This window comes from Coturnix japonica, chromosome 7, assembly GCF_001577835.2.
Source record: "Coturnix japonica isolate 7356 chromosome 7, Coturnix japonica 2.1, whole genome shotgun sequence".
Lineage (NCBI taxonomy): Eukaryota > Metazoa > Chordata > Aves > Galliformes > Phasianidae > Coturnix > Coturnix japonica.
In genome coordinates this window covers 32,133,391-32,147,968 of record NC_029522.1, presented here as the reverse complement: position 1 = coordinate 32,147,968, position 14,578 = coordinate 32,133,391, and the positions used below count along the sequence as shown (strand labels likewise).

The window sequence follows — 14,578 nt, the reverse complement described above, 5'->3', positions numbered from 1 at the left end:
TCAATGAGACCTGATCCTTATGGCTGCGTTCTTACTGGATGGATTCTTGTAGAACTTAACATTTCTTGTTTTGTAATCTGCGACTGTATAAACAGCTAACTGAGTATTTGCCTTTTTATATATCTCTCAGAAAAGTAATGACTTTCTGAGAAAAGCTCTTCGATTTTCCTGTTTTCCAGAGCAGTTGCTCACGAAAAAGAAGTTTGACTCGAAACTTACTGTGGGAATGTTATTCAAACACTGGTTAAGTGCCAGAATGTGTTGGGAAGAAAGAGTTTCCAGAAAAATATCACCCTGATTAAAACCTGATTTTACTGAGTTTTCCTTATGCAAAGGGTTACCAGAATAGTAAAACAAAGTCATTAGTCAGATTTTCCTTCCCTTACTTGATCACTACCAGTGATACTTTTGTTGCTATTATTTGAATGATTTTTTGTCCCAATAACTCATCGTCAAGCTACTTAGGTACTGCTTCCCTCTAATCTCTCTGATCATACAGGCTAAATGTCCTGTGGATACCTGTCCTTGTTTGGCAGTTTTCCACAGCATCACCTTTATTCTTTTATAAAAGATTTAATCTGGTATCAGAGGAAAGGCTGGAACGAAAGTCATAACGTCAAAGATTTTTCCTGCATATCATATGTTCTCTGTGAAGCCACCAATGTAACTATCAACTGAAAACAGGCTGTCTTATGCTACAGGAGAAAATTAAATCAGCAGACAGCAGAGGACAACAGAAAATAGTATTTGGATAATTGAAGGGATTATGTATAGCAAGGCCATTTATAAAGTTTGGGTTTTTAGGTCGGTTCTTTCCAAAAGATAGAGCTGTGGGCAAATCATATTTGATACTCTTTGAGTAAGATCTTCAAAATGGCCATGGGAACGCAACTACTCTGTAAATATTGGCTGGAACAAACATCCACCACGGGATTTCTGTGAAACATGCCCCGTGTTTCATCTGAGCCGTGGATGCGGTTAAAACACCCTACTGTATTCTGCAAGTGTTGTACTCCTCTTAGTAGGAGATTGTAAGACTTTGGGGTTAACTGTCAGATGCTTTACTCTTCTAAAGACCTTTGCCTTTTAACTAAATGCTTGCTTATCTTTCTAATTTAACATAGTCCCACGTTCTTTTTTGTAGTAATTTTGGACTATCTGATAACATATAATGGAAAACATGTTTATGTCTTCCACTAGTTCTTGTTGCATATTTCAAATGCTTAGAACAACAATTTTCAGAAGCTTTCATTAAGGTTAATTTAAAAACTACATTAAATACAAACAGATTTTCTCACAAACAAAATGCAATGTGTACTTAACAGACTTCTGTATGTTATATTTGATAAAGTACCTCATATAAATGCAAATTCTGACTTTCTGCCAGAACCAGGTGGTATGGAAAATATTTCTATTAAACAAATAATGCTGGGAGAGCAAACTTCGTGTTTACAGTATGTTACACTGAGAAAGACGATCTTTTCACTGAGGTCAGATTAGATTTATGTTATTCTATTTTGCTGCTTCTTCACTAAAGAAGATGTAGTACAAGGCCATATAAAAGGCAGGTATATTTGCACATAGGATAACTATCCATTCTTTCCAAACCTGGCTATTTTTTTTTTTTTAATGTTCTATATGGTTTTTTGGTTATTGCTGACTCCTTCTGCTTTCCTGTATGACTGCATAGGAAGATATCATGCTCTGAGCTGAACTCTGAATCTGAGCCATAAGGGTCAGAAGGAAGAGGAGCAACCCTTAAACCCTGTGTCATTTAGTATGTTATGAAAATGGAGCTTCACATGCCTTTTGCTGGGTGCCAGCTCCTCTTGCTGCAGTTGGATAATGTTCATTTGGAAAAGGAGTATGAAAATTAAAGCCGCCAGAGGCGACTCTAAAGAGCATATGATGGAAACAAATTGAGTCACCACCAATGTGGCTGACATTGTTGGTGGAAACTGGGACACCCGCATGAGCCATTGTTTGCTGTACCTCATCTGGTTTATGTAGCTCACTGAGTTGAAAGCTGGATCTGCATTAACCTTGTGATTTGAGGAGGATTCATGCAATGTGGTTTCAATTGTCTATGGATGCTTTCAGTTTGTACTGCGCGTTGCCAGTAACACTTGGTCCTACTGGTCTCCCACATTTATGGTGTTGTCTCAGCTCACCCTGATGAAGCTGCGGTGAGGACTGTTTCCTGATGTGGTCACATTTAGCAGGCTGCTGCTCTGCAACTCTTCTAGGAGAGGCTTTTTTTCACTCTTCCCTCTGCCCCAATAGCAGTTGCTGCATACAAGTTTTCCCTGAACAATTTTTACTTTGAAGGAGGATTTTTTGTTGTTGTTGTTTTTCAGACTGGCTTCTGTCCTCACTTGGTCTGACTCTGCCTTTAGTGCTGTTGTGGAAGCAGGAGGCCATGGTTTATTTGCTCTGTTCTTTTGAGGGTTGCTCAGGGTGAGGCTCATTCTGCTTTTACCACCTATTTCACTCATATTTGGGTACATGTCTCCTGCCTGTGAGCATTTTTCTTTGAGGATGATGGGACCTTGTAAAGTAACGAGTGATCACTTCAACCACCACCAAATTACAGCCATGCCCGAGGCAAATTACAACAGCTTTCTGACAGCGTCACCATGCTATCTTTGTGACAGAGATGGAGATAATGAGAATTAATTAATCAGTCTTTGATTAGAAAAAAGAGGAGGGGGAGAATCCTTCTGTGGCTCTACAAAACACATGATACTTGTGTGCTTTTTATTTGATGATGCTTCTCAAATGTAGGGTGGGTAGGCATCATCAATGGCAGCATTCAGGGTTCCATGTTCTCTTTCTTGGTTACCCTTCCAAATTCACCACTGATGGGCTGAAGGGCCCAAAGTCCTCGTTTTATAGATAAATATATGTTGACTATTAGAACCGCGAGGCCTTTGCAAATGCTGTTGTTGTTACATCACAAAAACTCCAACTTGTATGAAGATCTTGAGTAAAGACCCAGGTGTGCCCTCCTTGACTGGAGCCAGCTCTGTCTTTGTTGCAGTATCAGGGTCTAAATGCTGTGTTGTACTCTTTAGACTGATGGCTAAATCTTAGAAATTGGTCCCTTATGATAAAACATGAACTACATGGTGCCAGTGTCTGACTGGAATTACAATTATCTAAGTAGATTCATTTGTATCCCTTTCATAGCAGCTTTTCTCTGGGCTCAAGATTTTTCTGTGGGACATGGGAAGAACAAAATTAATCTTATAAAGAGGAAGGGGTTTACACTGAAATCAATGGTTACAGAATTAACTGGGTAAATGACTTTTTCTTAATTCTTTCTCTTCTCAGAAGATGCAGTTTTGATGGGTACACAAATCCAATGGCTGACAAAAAGCTGATACTGCATGAAATATTTCATCTTAAGTTGTGTGGGGCTGGACTGCATTTTAATATTACTGAAAACAGAGAGTGTAAAAATGTCAGCTTTGCAGATGAAACAATCTATTCCGATTATTAACTATGAATAAGTCAAAGAATAATAATGCAATTCTACCTTTTAAAAAGTTATTACTTTTAAAAAGAGTAACATGGCTCTCTCGGGCAATTTTTAAATGCGAGCCAAATATTTGATTTTATAGCTTGGATTTGGATTATACGAAAGGTTGTTTGCATTATATCAGAGAAACGGGGCATAGGATTAAACAGACAAGAGATAGGTGTGAAATATTGCTGTAATGTTTTATGTCAATTGGTGGTTGAATGGGATTGCAAATCCCAGGTCTCTGCTCACAGGACAAATTTGTTTTCCCATTTTGTACCTTCAGTGCTCAGAGCTCTTCTTCACTTCCTTCTTACCCAACTTCAAGCTTAACTGCAGCTATTCTCCCTTGCATGTAGGCAGTGCAGGCCAAAAGATGCTGTGGCACCAAGGCACGTGTTCCCAGCCCAGTCATAACACTTATCTATAATGGAGTGGTAAAACTTTCTAGCATGCAGTTCACAGAAATGGATTGTACCAAGAGCGTCTATAAAAGCCACAGCATCCATCTAAAAAGAGCATAATGTCACCATTTTTCAGTAGGTATCTTCTCTAAAGGAAAATAATCACTTTTCTAATTCATGATCTGTAAGTGATGGGACTGATTTTTTTTTTTCCCCCTTCATTTAGATCGTAGCAAAGTTTAGGACGTTTAAAATACGTATGTATGTATGGAGATGTTACAGATTGAATTGGGAATGCTACAGCTTAGATCATTTGATGTATCTTCCCATCACAAATGTAAGGGGTACTAAAGCATCTGACAAAAATATTTTGTCTACATTCTGGGAACTGTTGACATTTGTACCTGGACAACTGCTGCCAGATTTATACCTTCAAGCAAATGGCTCTTCTGCACTGCTCTCAACTCCAGAAGGTTGGTCATCTATAGCTGATTGATATTCAACAGTCTTCTCAGCCGCTTCTTTGCTGGGCACCAAGCTTGGTAGCACCAGCTCCTGATCTATAGTAGGTCCAGTGAATGATATAAACACTAAAACTTGTACCTACATCAGTGTCCCTGCTCTAGGTCATACTGACAGTGTTAAGAATTTCATTTCCAAGCCATTCCTTTGTGCTGTTGATTTACAAGGCCCAGGTCAATGCAATTGAAAATTCTTTTTTCCTTTCACGTGTCAAAGGAGTAATAAAAATCAGAGTCCTGAAAACTGAAGGTTATTTTATCAGGATGCTGGATTAATTTGTAATTGGCCTCTACCAATTAGCAGCAAACTCTATGTTATATATAGCTTATATCTACCTAATGACTGTTCTGGATGGCCTTCAGTATCTTGAAGAGTGAGAGCCAAGTTTTGACTGTATGATTTGCTTTATGTTCCATGATAGCAGCAATACTGGTATGAAAATACTGGAATATTTATATCCATTGAATTATTTTAGTTTGGTTCTTTGATCATTAAAAACTGATATTTAACATAGTCTGACCTGTCCTGTAATTATATTTTCATACAAATTCATTAAATTATATATATACTTTGCTAAAGTCAGATTCTGGTTTTGACCGCCATACTCTGTATAAACTAGCTTGTGTTTAGGCCCAAACTCAACTTGTTACGACGTACAATATTTATGAATGGTCCTACTTGAAAGGAATGAAAATAACTAATTATAATAATGCCACTAAATGTCATGGCTGGGTAGAAAATGGAAATCCCTTCCCATTACATATTTTCTGTTTTTAGGAAAGAAATTAATCCGACTCTTGGATGAAAATTCGAAACCACAACATTCTTCATACGAAAGGATTTCCAGAAATACCATCTTTTTAGTAAATCACAACGATTTTTCAAGTTGCTGATAAAAATGAAATCGATTAAAACTTTCTTAGCTAACACTGTATTTTAACAATACAGGGAGAAAACACTTCAAATCAACTATGGCTTTCCCGACAGCCTTTTCCTGGAAAGGATATTTTCTGCTACAAAAGAGATTTCTACAGAAAAATTCTGCTATGGTCAACTAACTAGAGCATCTGGTGTTTGCAGCTGCTCTAAGGTAAGAAATCTGGCAGCAGATATTTGCTTAAGCTTATCATATACAGAAGAGCCATCAGAGTCTCCAAGAAACTATTTCAATGCAGAAGTGCCTTTCCCTTGCACTAGACCTTGCAAGGTCTGCGTTAGAAAGGTGAACTGTGGTCTCCCTTTTGGCAAACGTCTGTGGATGGGAAAACAGAATATTTTCCTGTTAATATCTAGCAAACAGACAACATATTATATATTGTGCTTTTTTTAAATTTAAATTTAATAAATTTAAATTTAATTTTTTTAATCAACCCCCCCACTGGCTACCTCATAGACAGAAGTTGCTTCATCTTAGTGTACCTCACTACTTCAATCTCCAGCAATACAGGCTTTCCTCTGATCACCTACATGTTCTTTACTGACATTCTCATCAGAATTAATCTGAACTGATACCAGACAACGAGAGTTTAACCTGACACATGCTACCTTTCAGATACCCATATCCCTTGCAGTTCTTACTCACAATCTTAAGCACTATTTATCCACCTGATGGATTTGAGCTTGCCTGAATCAATCTTCCTTAAGTACACATCTGTAAATCCTCACAGGTGATACCACATGGTGCATTTCAGTGGAATACATTTCCCTTAGTCTAAGTCCACCTCAGTCTGGCACTGATGGATTTCACAAAGCCACTTCTTGCATTTTTAAGCAGATATACTGATAGTTTGAGAATATAATATTCAAAGCTCAATAAGCATTGGTAAGTTTAGCATGTTATTTAGTCACATAAATTCTTTTTTACATACTACTTTGATTCAACAGATAAAAATAATTCTGAATTAACTTGCTCTACTCAGACCCTATCTGCATGCACAGTTTCCATGGAAGTCAGCATGTTGTAGAGCAGAATTTAGTCTGTGTGTTTAATTCATCTTAATCACTATTATTAATTCATAAGTACTGTTTCCAGAAATGTATTCAGTTAGTTTTACATTAGTCAAAATCAATTGTATGTGATTTATTTTGATCATTCAAGATTACAATTTTGATGTATCTGCTCTCATCCTCTATGTCAAACCAGGCAAAGGGGAAACGGGCTGCTGAGGAAGAGACACCTTATATCCACTTGCTTTATTCTTTACGCCCCTTATCAGGGATCCCAATGTTCTTTGGGGCTAACTGTGTCATGGTGAGGGCTTTCACAGAGCAGAACAAAGCAGTGAGTAATGAGGTGACATTGAGCTGGCACCCTAATGGTGGGCTGGGTGGACTGTCAACCCTCCAGTTTTGGAACATGCAAGGGGAGGGCTCCAGTATAACTAGCCGTGATGCTTTCTTACTGCTTGCAGAAACGCTGATTGTAACCGTGTCTGACTCTTGCAGGTGGTTTTGCTGGGTGGGGATTTATGTCAGACAAACTTGCAGAACTGAGCCCTCAGTTTGCAAACGTAAGTGATGACTTTGGGTCAGCGATGACTGAGGATTTCACCTGGAGGTATGTCTCTATCTTTACATGCCCTGCTCATGCTGTATCTCCCATATATACCTACTTCTGCAGCTGGCCAGCTGAAAACTCCATTCACAAATGACACTGAAGGCTGCAGTCCATTCAGATTCATACTGTGATTGCATTTCATCTGAAGACACTCCTTAGCTCCCTGTGTAGGTTTGTCTTCCTCCCAGTCTTTCCAGTTAGGCATTAAATAAATAAATAAATCCCATTTCCATTTCTTTCGTGGTATCTCCAGCCAAAGACATCTCCGAATGGTGGAGAGAGGAAAAATGAAATCAAATCCTGCTGACAAAAACCCAGACATTAAACCTGTGACCACTTGAGAGGAACCTCCCTCGCTTCTGCACGGCGCAGGGCTGTTGTACAGGGAGCTCCATTTAAGCCAAATTCACAAAGCTTTTGTGGAATTAAAACAGCATGCTCCATACCAAGATGCCTTCACTTCCTGTGCCTTAATGTTAAATCCTATAGAGCTGTGGATCTTATAAATGATTGAGTTATTTTTAAACCACTGGATCTCTTCCAGTCACTCTATTTCACACTGGATTAATTATGTAAGAATACTGACTTGTTCGTCACTAATGTTACAACTTTTAAAAACAACATGCTGTTTAAATTCAGGCTTGGCAACTCTTGCCTGAATCTCCTAAAATTTATGGCACCACACCCATAGCATAATAAAATCTTTAGTGGTCCTTTGTCTTTTAGCTTGCCTTCTATTTTTTCTCAAGGGTGTTTTATGCTGGAAGATGCATACAAAAGTTGTCCAGATGTTATTTGTATCAGAGCAGGGATTTCAGGCCAGCTATCTGTGGTTGCAAATGTTTATTTTAATGGGTTATTGTGCAATCCTTGCTGTGTGGACCTCAGTGGCCTTATATGTACGTTCTCAGCAATGCCAGCACATTGTTTTGAGATATATTATGCTCATCCAATAGCACTGTTACTGGTCACTGGGGGAGTAAAAAATGTAACACCTGTAGGAGCGCAGGCCATGCTTTTGCCAAGGGGCGCGGGTGGGAGCAGGACACAAGGCCTGAGCTGAAACAAATTGCCGTGCTCCATCCCCACCGTCCATGCTGGGAGTTTATTTTACCATTGAAACAAGCAGAGGAGTGGGTTTATCGTACGTAGTTAATAAAGCTAATAAAGTGTCAGCCCAATGTTTTCTTGATGCTGGAGTAAATTGTGTATCTCGTGACTAAAAACATGTTATGTGTGCACCAATTAGGGCGGCGACCTTCAGTTCATTGAAAGAAATTCCAAAGGTGAGCTTCGTGACACTCTGAAGAGATGCTGGAGGGAAATATTGGAGCTTTCCACCAAGGTTGTGAGCCAAGCCAGGTTCCATCTGTGGGCTCTGCCTCTACTTGGTCACATCTATGAGCCACTACTAAGGATGCATGATGGAGTCATGTCAAGGTGAGCTCTCCCACCAGCAGAATGGTCCCATCAGATTATTTTCACCCAGAGGGTGGTGACGCACTGTTCACAGGTTGCCCAAGGAGGCTGTGGATGCCCCATCCCTGCAGGCATTCAAGGCCAGGCTGGATGTGGCTCTGGGCAGCCTGGGCTGGTAGTTGGTGACCCTGCATGTAGCAGGGGGTTGAAACCAAATGAGCATTGTGGTCCTTTTCAGTGCAGGCCATTCTATGATTCTATGATTTCTGTCTTTCATGGAGAAGGAATCTAAAGGTAAGCTTGAACCCTACAAGTTTTCATCCGTTCAATTCCATGACATGTGGGTGAGTGAGATGATGGTGATTAAAGCAACAGAATGGCACTCATTTGCACATGCAGAGAATTGAGCCCATTTAACCTTTGAGACAGAAGGTTACATATTTTTTATATTTTTTATATCATATATTTTACATTTTTTAATGTATTAAGTCACATATTTTTACTTCACTTAATTAACACAGATAAGCTTGAACTATTCCAAGGTAGTCTCAACTCACATAATTTGGTAGGAATTTGTATAATTTACCACGCTGCCTCCAGCTTCCAGTGTTCTGAAATCGTGCTTAAAATAATTAGATTTAAAAAATACAATTGGGATTGTTTGCTGTCTTTTCATTTTTTAGCCTTCAACCCCACATTTTGAACTTCTCAATAATAAAGACGGGGCGATGGTTTAAAAAAGCAAAAGTCCATGTTCTTAAGCATCGTATGATGTTGTGCTTTAGTTAGATGTTACTGGTGTAATGGGTATTGTCTGCAGCACAGGCCCTGCTTGTAATTCTGCCCAACCCTGCTTGTTTTCACCACCGTTCAATTATACAAGGCCTTTCCATAAGGAAATTAGTTCAAATAGCCATCTTATGCTCAAATTGAAGGTATCGTGTCAGCTGTGAGTGGCATCAATCCCACCATGGAGATGGCTTAATTGGGAACCAGTGAAAGCAGTTAACAGATGGCCTTTTATAAATCTGGGGCTGGGATGGACACTAAATATTTGTGTTCATGAGATTATAGAGTTGGAGGAGTGCGTGATGGGGCCTTTCTGATGAGACCCCACGCATCCTGCACGCGTGTGTGGGCCTGGTGCATCTCTTGCCGACCGTTCCCAAAACCAGAGGGTCAAATATTTAATTTTGGAGCCCCTCCATGATGGGGAAATACTGAGCATAGTAATGGCCAAATCCTTCCTGTAAAGCCCGTGGCCATTCATGCCAAGGAGCTCCAGGCCTTCTTTGTGGGCTGAGAGGATGTCCCATGTCACTCCACCTGCAGGTCGTGGGGCTGTGAACGCTGCAGCAGCACCTGGGAAGAGGCAAATCCCCACCTCGGGGTTCTGGCAGCAAGCTCAGAAAGCCATCACTTCTCATTTATGTTCTGCAGAACGTAAACGTATTTGTAAATTTGAAAGCAGCTGCTGAATCTCAGCAGTAAACCGGTTTTGTTTTACAAAACCTTTGCTGTTTGGTTTGAAACTAGCGAAGTTTTGTGTGTATCCAGCACTCCTCTTCACATTTCAGGGAAGATTTTGTCTAGCTGCCTCTGTGACATATGGTAGTGCTTAGTGCGTGCTGTATGGCCTGGAGCCATACCACTGCAGCCTGTATGTGCTTCAGATCTCCCAGGCTCAGGGAATCAGGATGAGGCAGCTTGTGCAAGGGACCTCCTAGAAAACATGGGAGCACACTGTGCAGTGCTGAGGATGAGGTGTGTTCGTCCTGCTGAGCCCTGCCCCTCTGTGCAGATAAGGTGCCTGGGGGCTCACCCAGCTTTGGTCTTCACAGAATGCAAAATCAACCGCTCAGTGCACCGTGAATGTAGTGCAGATTGTAGCCATGGGAAAGCAGCAAACAATCCCACTTCCTCAGGTAGCCCAGAGGAAGTGCTGGTGTGGAGGAGAGCAGTGACAGACTTATCCTAATCTTGTTTTGGGGGGAAACGTTCCTGTTACTACCACCCATTATATGGGGTAGCTAACCCTGCCCACAAACCTGGCTCACTGTCTAGAGAGTGAAAGCAGGGCTCCAAACAGCCTGAATAAGGGATGGGGTCCTCATCACAAGCCTCAGTGTCACACAGACTGCTTCCCAGGAAGATGGGGACCACAGTCCTCAGAAAGCCCCTGTGTTCATATCCATTTGTCAGGGTGGAAGAGGAGGAAAGGAGCTGATGGTGAAGGAGAGGGCTGCGGGTCTGGCTTTGCAACCTCCTCTTGGCGATGTTATTAATTTGTTCTGGGACCTTGGGAGACTCATTTAACCTCTCTTTGTCTCAGATTCAAACCTCTACAAGCAGTTATTATAACATTTGGCTGCATTATGGCATTGTTGAAAGGCTTAATTAAATTAAGTGTTCTGAGATCTTTGAATGAAAGGTGCTATCCAAGTGAAAGCCCGTTGATGATGATGACTCTAAATTACGAGGCCAAGTCCTTCACAACTTTTACGCAGCCCTTGGTCAGACAATGTTATTTTAAAACATTATTTCTTGAAACATTAAAAGGGTTTGGGGAGTGCCATGTGTTTAGTCATGACATCTGACCCATAGCGGGAATGATTTGTTAATGGAGGATTTAAAGGGAAGAAACCAGCCGCAGGTTGATCACATACAGGCAAACACACGTTAATCGCTTAAAATGTGTATTTATTTTCTTTAAATAGTTAGGAATTTTAGTAATTTCAGAATAAATATTCTCTTAAGTAGGAAATAAGAATCAATTTCATGTTTATAGGTGTTATGGCCAAAGGATGCATGACTTCTTCCCTCAGACATGTGAGTAAATCACTAGAAGGGCTGCATGCAAAGTCTGCTGAGGCTTTCACTAGTGGATCTCTTACCAACAAGGAGGTGAAATTCCTAACTACAGACTTGTATTCTTCTGCTACCTGTGCAAACTCCTGCGCTTTGTTACTAAAGCTGTCCATTCTTCCGTCAGCTTCTCTTCACCTGTTTCTTGTCCTCAAGTTTCCTTTTCCCAGCATCTAGATGTGCTCATTCTCAGCACTGTTTTTCATCTGGCAAGCCATCAGTCCTTCCTAGCCTCTCCCATTGACTTCCCTCTTCAGAATTGCTCTCTATTGCACAAAATCTACCTTATCAAAGTCACCAGAATCACAAGTGAAATGATAGTTTTTTTAGTTTTTTTGTGTGTATTATGGGCATGGGATCACATCTAGTTTCTGGGTGTGGGCTCATTAAAGGTCTGCTTTACAGCCCACTATATACTAAGTAGGAGTCTTTCAATAGACAGGAAGGATGGTATTTTGGTTAAAGCCTTCAAGAGATCAGGATTCAGCTTCTAGTTCTGCAGGCTTCCTGTGTGGTTTTGGGAAAGATTCTTTGTGCCATAATTTCCCATCTGCAAACTAAAGATGATATTACATCCTGTTTCTCACCTTCTCCCTGCAAGCTCTGTAAAGCTGGGAAGGCTGTAAGCACTGGAGAGCAAATACTGTCATTTTATACACAGCACTTTCCACAATAGCTTTTCACTTGCAGCTGAAAACTAATGACTGTTGTAGTGCTAATAATAAATAATAATTGTGAATAATACTTCTGGCCTTACATGCACTTAAGGTTGATTCTTCCAGACTTCCTGTAAGTTTATGCTGGGACGAGACCGAGCAAAAAATAAATCACAGCAAACTCTTCTAAATAAGGTGGATTTCTTTTTTGTTATACTTTCTCACTGTTTACTGAGGGAGAATGAACAGTAGACTTAAGACCATCAGACTCATTTCACCTTTGTTATACTTAAACTAATTAGTCTCAGAGATGAAAAACACATTTCTCAGATTCCAGATAATCTTAAACAAAACACTTCATGCTGATTTTATTCTGCCTCTATCTGTGCAAAGATTAAACAAAACCCACAGTTGGTTTCATCTGCCAGACTTGAAGAAAAAAAATCATGCCACAGAAAGAGAAGGGGGGGCAAATAAATCCAAGGCAAGGTTTGCAGTGCTATGAGTTTGCTCATCCTTAGTTTATCTTCTGCAAATGAGCCTGTATAAAACAGTCCACCTACTGTTCTAGTTGCTACGACATAATGCAGTTCCACTGAATGATCCTGTTAACCTAACCTTCAATTTGCTGGGATTTGAACTCTGAATTACAGCTTACTAACATAGTTTAACAGCTGGTACAAGGGCTTCTTTTGAATTTTTAATCACATGAATTAAAGATTGCTGGAGATGCTTTTCAGACCTCCACTAGCAGTGATCCAATGTACAGACAGACAAGTATAGGTAGCCCCTGGTGGATTAAGAGCACAAAGGTACTATGGCTGTGAAGCAGCGTTGCACTCTTTACTTGCCAAATTAGGAATACCAAGGCAAATTATTCATCCGAGGATAAATTCACATTATGGCTCCAACTGGACCCTGAGCTTCATTTTAAAATCCCTCTTTTCTTTATTTCTCCTTGCATTTTTTTACAAGCTCAGAATGCAGGTTTTGAAGGCTTGATTTAACAGAATGTTCCTTTGGTTCTGTATATAAAGAGAACACACACACGCACACACGGGAGGGAAAGAAATATATATATATAGACTGATTGCAACTGATATCTGGAACGCAATGAAAACAAACATGACTGTCTGTGAATGTTTCAGGGTGGATGTAATCGTTTGTTGCCGTCACGCAGCGTGCGGAATGCCTGCGTTTGGATTCTGCACACTTTGTGTCTCCCGTTAGTTATTCCAAGAAAAGTTTTCTTAGCGAGGATATTTCTCAGGGAAGAGAGAGAGAGAGAAAAAAAAAGGCAAAAATGTAGCTGAACTGGATGTATCTCTATTCTAACATGCCAGCTGATGAGTGCTGTGAGAGCTCCTGCCTCCTAAGTTCACAGCCCTGCAAGCATGGAGATCAGCATTATAACATCAGTGGTGCTGTTTAAACAGAGTTAGTGTATGTGTGTGTGGGGGGGGGAATAAAATCAGGGCAGCAGGAGCAAGAGAGCATGTTGCTTCTTAATTATGCTGTATTCTCTCTCCAATGGATTGGCCCTCCCCACTTGCCCTGAGTAAAGCAACTGGCATGTGGCATCCTCTGCAGCTTGAGGAGCAGTGGCAGGCGTACAGCTGTTCGTGCTGACACACAGGTGTTGGGCTTTCGGATCTGTTAGCTAGACAGATTTTTAAGGGTGTACAGGGGAATCGTCTGCAGTTGTTGCACAGAAAAGTGAATTTTCCAAGGGATAGAGGAGTTAATCATTATGGAAATCCTACTCTGCAGATTGGGAGCGTGGATCAGAACCACATCTCCATGCTCTCTGCTTGCTCAGGGTCACTGTGATAGCCCGTCTGTGCTCTTCTTGCTAAGGGTGAGCTGATGGCAGGACTAGGCCATGATGATTGAGGGTGGATGAGCCCCATCTCTGCCTTCTGTATTGACACCTGCCCTTGAAGAAGACAAGCCTCCAGAGAGCTGGTGCTGAAGCTATGGTGTGTTTTGTGAGGTCCTAGGGGAAATCTCAGAGCTTTGGCAGTATTCTGGGTCGGTACGGACAGTATTTGCTCTCAGAGCTCCATGTTAAGTGTATGCAACGAAGTGGTTATGACGTGCCTGGTTTGGGATGGGCGTGTTGAAATGAGCTTTGGGAATATCACCACCTTGTATTGAATTCCCGCTATTGACAGCCTAGTGATTTACCCCTTTACTTTCAGAAGGCTCTTAAAATAACTGTGCCTCAGTTTCCCCTAGTAATAAATTATTTGATTTAATCAAGTGATAAAAATATAGATCAGAGTGCTGTATTTGTAATTACTAATATCTTATTGCCTTATAGGTGTTTACTGGCACAGGCTGCCCAGGGAGGTGGTGGAATTGCTGTCTCTAGAAGTGTTCCAGAACCATGGAGATGTGACACTGAGGGACATGGTGAGTGCACACTGTGGGAGTGGATTCCAGTTGGACTTGATCCTAAGGGTATTTTCCAATCTTAGTTCTTCTGTAGTTTTTAATGTTTTATTAAGAGCCCACGACTGAAGGAAAGGTGTCAAGAGAGAAGTGGGACTTCAGTATGGGAGGTTGAAATGAGCTGCAACAGTCCTGCTAGGTCACCCAGGGCTCCTAGTGTGTATCTGAGGGTTACCAA

At 40.8% G+C, this 14,578-nt stretch overlaps 1 long non-coding RNA gene across 6 annotated transcripts in view; it reads left to right on the top strand.

The window, feature by feature from the left end:
* Nucleotides 1-14,307, top strand: part of LOC107317048 — an 84,818-nt gene extending 70,511 nt beyond the window's left edge. For 5 of the 6 annotated variants that reach the window (XR_004308010.1, XR_004308013.1, XR_004308014.1 and 2 more), the window contains 4 exons: nucleotides 5,398-5,539; nucleotides 6,895-7,006; nucleotides 8,256-8,446; nucleotides 14,270-14,307. This is a non-coding gene — a long non-coding RNA (uncharacterized LOC107317048). Of the gene's footprint in view, nucleotides 1-5,397; nucleotides 5,540-6,894; nucleotides 7,007-8,255; nucleotides 8,447-11,213; nucleotides 11,620-14,269 lie in introns of those variants that run through there. The other variant, XR_004308012.1, reaches the window with a different exon arrangement.
* The last annotated feature ends 271 nt before the right edge of the window (nucleotides 14,308-14,578 follow it).